The following is a 6,182-nucleotide window of genomic DNA, read 5'->3' on the forward strand; positions in this document are numbered from 1 at the left end:
ATAATTAAAACTATTTATTAAATTTTATATATTTTTTTATTAATATAAATTTAATATTAAAGTTTATTTTTTAAAAACTAATTATTATATATTAAGTATAAAATTAAAATAATATAATTATAATTATTATTATTATTATTAATATTATTATAATATTATATTATTTTTTTATTATAATATAATAATTCTTTTTTAAAATTAATAAATAATTAATAAAAAAATTTTAAATTTAAAATATATTAAAATTAAAATTAAAACTTTTTTAAAATATTTAATTTATTATTATTAAAAAAGTTTTTTTAATTTTATTTAATAATTAAAATATTAAAAAATTTAAAAAAAAAATTTAAAAAAATAAATAATATTATAATTATTAAAGTTAAAGTAAAATAAAACTATTATAATATTAATAAAAATATTATTTTTATAATTAAAAATTAATAATATTATTTAAATAAAATAATTATATAATTAAAGTTTTATATAAGTAATTAATAAAAAAGTATAATACTTTTATTATAAAAGTATAACTTTAAAAAAATATAGTTTTTTATATTTTTTTATTAATTAAAAAAAATCTATTTTTATAAATATTTTTTAACTTAAATAATAAAACTAGCTGCTTTAATAATTACTTTTATATTTTAAAGCTTTTTAAAAATAATTATTTATTAATTTTATAAAAATTAATAATTATTTTTAAAAATATATTTAAGTTTTTATTTATTTTTTAATTTATAAATTAAATACTTTTTTATATTTTTTTTAATTTATTTTTATTTATAAATTATTTTTTTAATAAGCTTTTATTAACTTTTTATTTTTTAAATATTAAACTATATTTTTTAATTATTTAAATAAACTTTTATTATTTTTTTAAATTTAAAAATTTTATTTATTTAATATATTTATAATTAAATTAAAAAGTTAATTAATATTATATTATTATTTTATATATTTTTTTAGGCTTTTTTAATAAATATAAATTTATTTTAATTATTTATTAATTAATTATATTTTTATAAAATTTATTATATTTTTATTTAATTAATAATTTAATTAATTAATTTATTAAAAGTTTAATTATTTATTATAATAATTAATTATATTAAAATAAATTATTTAATATTTTTTAGTTTTTTTTTAATATAATAATAATTTTAAAATTAAAAAATTTAATAATATAAATTTATAAATATTAATTTTTATAATTATTAATATAAATAATTTTTTTATTTAATAAAATTAATTTTAAAAGCTAGCTTTTTATAAATTTTATAATAATAATAAATAAAATAATATATTTATTAATTATTAAATTTTATATAAAAGTTTTTTTATATTTATTTATAAGCTTTTTTATTTTAATATAAAATATATATTTTTATATAAATAAAACTTTTTAATAAATATAAAAAAAAAATTTTAATTAAAATATTAATAAATTATTTATTTATAATATTAACTTTTATTTATAATTATAAAAAAGTATTTTTATTATTATTATTATTAAAGTTATTATTATTATTAAAATTATTATTATTTTTTATATTTTTATTTATTTTTATTTATTTTTATTTAAATTTAAATATAATATTTAAAAAAATATATTATATATAACATTATTATTATATATTAAAAAATTAATTATTAAAAGTAGCTTTTATTAAATTATTAAAATTAATAATAATAATTTTAAATATTTAATAAAATATTAATTAAAAAATTAATATATATTTTTAATAAAAAATTAATATATATTTTTAATAAAAAATTAATATATATTTTTAATAAAAAATTAATATATATTTTTAATAAAAAATTAAAAAAAATTTATTATTAATTAAACTTTATATAATATTATATATTAAATTAAAGTAAATTTAATTAATAATTTAAAATAAAAAAAACTTAAAATAATTAATATTATAAATATTATTAAAGCTTAAAACTTTTAAAATTATTTTTATATTTATAAATAATATAAAAATATTTAAAAAAAAATTAAATAATTAATTTAATTTATTATTAATTTATTTAATAAAATATAATAAGAATTTTTATTAAAATATTTAATTATTATAATAAATATATAATTATTAAATTTTTTATAATTAATTTATATTTAAATATTATAAATATTTTTTTATATAAATATAATATTAAAATATTTTTATTTTATTATAATATAAATATTATATATATAAATATTAATTTAATAATTATTTAATTTAATAATTATTTTTTATAAATATAATAAAGTAATAATATAAAAAATATATAAAAATAATTATATTATATTTATAATTATATTTTTATAATTTTTATATTTATATATTAATATTTTATAAAATATAAAATTATTTAAATAAATTATATTAAATAAAAATTTTTATTTATTATTTTTTATAAAAATATTTATTTTATTAAATAATATTAAATTTATTTTTTTTATAAAAATATTTATTATATTAAAAAAAACTTTAATTAAAAATAAATAAATTTAAAATTAATTTAAAATTTAATAATATAAATTATTAAATAAAAAATAAATTAATATTTATTAATATAAATAATATTTAAAATAATTATATATAATAAACTATATACTAGATAGTTAATATAAAGTAAATTCTTAAGGGATAAACCTAGAATAAGTTCTTTAGGTTTATATTAGTAAATAAATTAAAAAACCTATAGGCAATAATATTATAATAATAATTACTAATAAAAATTAAAAGTACTTTTTAATTTATAAATATAAAACTATATTAATAACTAGCTATTTAAGTTATTTAAATAAATATAAAAAATAAACTTATATATTTAATTAATTAAGCTAAATTATTTATAAATTTTAATAATCTATTATAATTTATCTTATAAAATTAATAATTTATTATAATTAATAAATTAGTCTTATATTAATCTAGTTTAGCCTACCCTATAGGCCTATTATTATAATTATAAAAGGCAGGTTATAATATAATACTCCCTTTCTGTTAGTTTTATCCCTAAGACTTTTATAAATTTTAGTATAATTAGTATATCCCTTACTTAATAAATATAATTATTTTTTAATTCTTTTACTAATATTTTTTTAATTCTTTTTTATTAACTTTATTATACTAGATAAAATTTTAAAGTTAATTTATTTTAAAACTATATATTATAAGTTTTTATTTAAATTAATTATTGCTAGTATTAATAAAATAAATAAATATTATTTTTTTTATATTTTTAAAAATTATTAAAAATATTTATTATTTTTTATTAATTTTTTTACTATTTAAAATATATTAAATTAAATTAATTATATTATAATATTTAAGGTTTAATTTTAAAGTAATTAAAGTATATTACTATATATTATTTTTATTTAAAAAATAAGCTTAAAGAAGCTAAAAAGAAGTATTAATATATTAATATAAAAGTTAAGTATTTTTATAAGTAAAAGAAAATATAATATAAAAAAATAAAATATATAGTTTTATAAGGTATTATAAATTTAAAAAAATTAAATTATATTAAATATAAAAAAGTAAAGGCTGCTGCTTATTAAGCTATTATATTAATATTTAATTCTGCTAGTTTATTTTAGTTTATTAATACTATTAATTAATTTATATTTAATTTAAACCTATTATTATTTCTATTTTTAAAAACTAATAATATTCTTATAAAATTACTTAAGCATTTCTTTTAAATTCTTTTTTAAAGATTTATATATTTTTAAATAAATTATATTTTTTTTATTTTATAAAATACTTTTATTTACCTATTTCTTTATTTATTTATATATAAGTTAATTTTTTAATTTTATATTTTTTTTATTTTAAATAATAATTTTATTTATAATTAACTTGCTTATTTCTTTATTTATTAATGCCTTTTTTAATAATAAAATATAAAAAACAGCTGTTTTTAATTTTATATTATTAAGTAAGTTTAATTTATAATTAACTTTTTTAATCTTTTTTTAAAATTTTAAATAATTTAAGTTTTTTAAAATTTAATTTATTATTTAATTAATTTATTTTAATATTTAATAACTTTTTATTATATAAGTGCTATAGTAAGTAAGCTATATTTTTTTTTTAAAAAGTTAATTCTTTAATCCTTATATAGTTAACTTATTATTTTATATAATTAAATAAATTTAAATTATTCTTTAAGCTTTTTTTATAATTAAATTATATTTTTAATTAAAATTTAAATATTTTTTATATTTAAATTATTATAAGGTAGTCTATAGGCTTCTAGTATAAATCTATAATTAGTATAAAATAAAGTAACTTTTATAAATTCTAAAATAAAACTATTATATTAATTTTATACTATAAGGAGTTTTTTTATTTAATTATCTTATATAAGGTTAATATAGTATTATAAATATACTTTAATAATTTAATTTATTTTTTTTATTTAATTATTTATCTATAGGTAGTAAATAATATTTAACTTATAGTAAATTTTAAATTTAACTATAAATTTTTATTAAAATTTAAAAATAAAAGTATTTCTTTTATTTAATATAATTTCTATTAGTAATTTATATTTTATAAATATATACCTTATATAAAAATATATTAAATTTTTTATAATATAAAACTTTTTATATAATAAAAAATAAATTTATTTAAAAAGTTTATTTACTACTATAAAAATACTATTATAAATTATATTAATTAATAATTCTTTTAACTTTAATAAATTAATAATATAGTTAAATATAACTATATATTAATTTTATTTAAAAACTAAAATAAGTTATAATTTTTTATATAGCTAATATTATTTATTTTTTATTTTTTATATATATTATATTTTTTAATAACTTTTTTAACTTTTTATTTAAGTTTTTTAAAGCAGTAATAATATAATATATAATTATAAATAGTTTATATACTTTAATATACTACTATAATTATATTATAATAAATATTTTAAATTACTTTTAATTATAATTTTTTTAATACTTAAATTTATTTACTTTATTTTAAAAGTTTATTAATTATAATTACTTTTTTAAAAAATTATTTTAATTATTAATTTTTAATTTAATTTTTAATTTTATTAAAAATAAAGTTATATTTTTTTATAATAAATAAAATATTAATTTTAATTTATTTATAATTTTTTTAATTATTTTTATATAAAATTTATATTTTAAATTTAAAAATTTTTTTAAAGTATTTTTTTTTTTAACTTAAAGCATTAACTTTTTTATTTTTTATTTTTTATAATAAATAATTTTATAATTATAGTTTATTAAAAATTTAAAGTAATAAGTTTATTATATAAAAAGTTATTATATAATTATAAAGTAAAATATATTTTAATAATTAATATAAACTTTAAGTTTATATTTATTTTTTAAATAATAATATTATTATTTTTTAAATACTTTAATAATTATTAAAAATTCTTTATTATAAATAAAATATTTTAATTTTAAATTATATAGTTTTTTTTAAAAAAAAAACTATTAGTTTAAATTTACTATTTTTATTTTATTATCTTAAGGTTTTTTTTAAAGTAAAATTAAAAATATTTATTTTAATTTTAATAAACTTATTTAGGTTATATATAATAAATATTAATTTATTAATAATAACTTCCTTAAGTTTTTAAAATATTAATTTTATTTTATTAGTTTAAAATAATTTTTTATTTTTTTATTTTTTTTTACTTTTTTTATTTTTTTTAAATTAAATAATATTAATTAATAATTTTATAATTTTACTATATTTTTAAATAAATCTTTAATAATAATTAATAAATTTTAAAAAACTTTATAATTTTTTATAAATTTTTAAAAGTTTTTAATTTTAAATAATAGTAATTTTATTTAAATTTATTTAAACTTTTTTTAATATAATAATATATTTAAAAAATTTAATTTATTATATATAAAATTAATATTTATTTAAATTAATAAAAAGCTTAATATTTTATAGTTTTTATAATACTTTATAAATATATTTTTTATATTTTTTTAATATTTTTAAAAAAATTAAAATATTATTAATATAAGCTATTATAAAGTTATTTAAGTATTTTTTAAAAATAAAGTTAATTTTCTTTTAAAATAATATTAATATATTTATAAGTCTTTATAATATAATTAAATATTTAAATAATTTATATTTTATTTTAAAAGCAATTATTTATTTATATTT

The sequence above is a fragment of the Trichoderma asperellum genome, chromosome 7, assembly GCF_020647865.1.
Source record: "Trichoderma asperellum chromosome 7, complete sequence".
NCBI classification, from domain to species: Eukaryota; Fungi; Ascomycota; class Sordariomycetes; order Hypocreales; family Hypocreaceae; genus Trichoderma; species Trichoderma asperellum.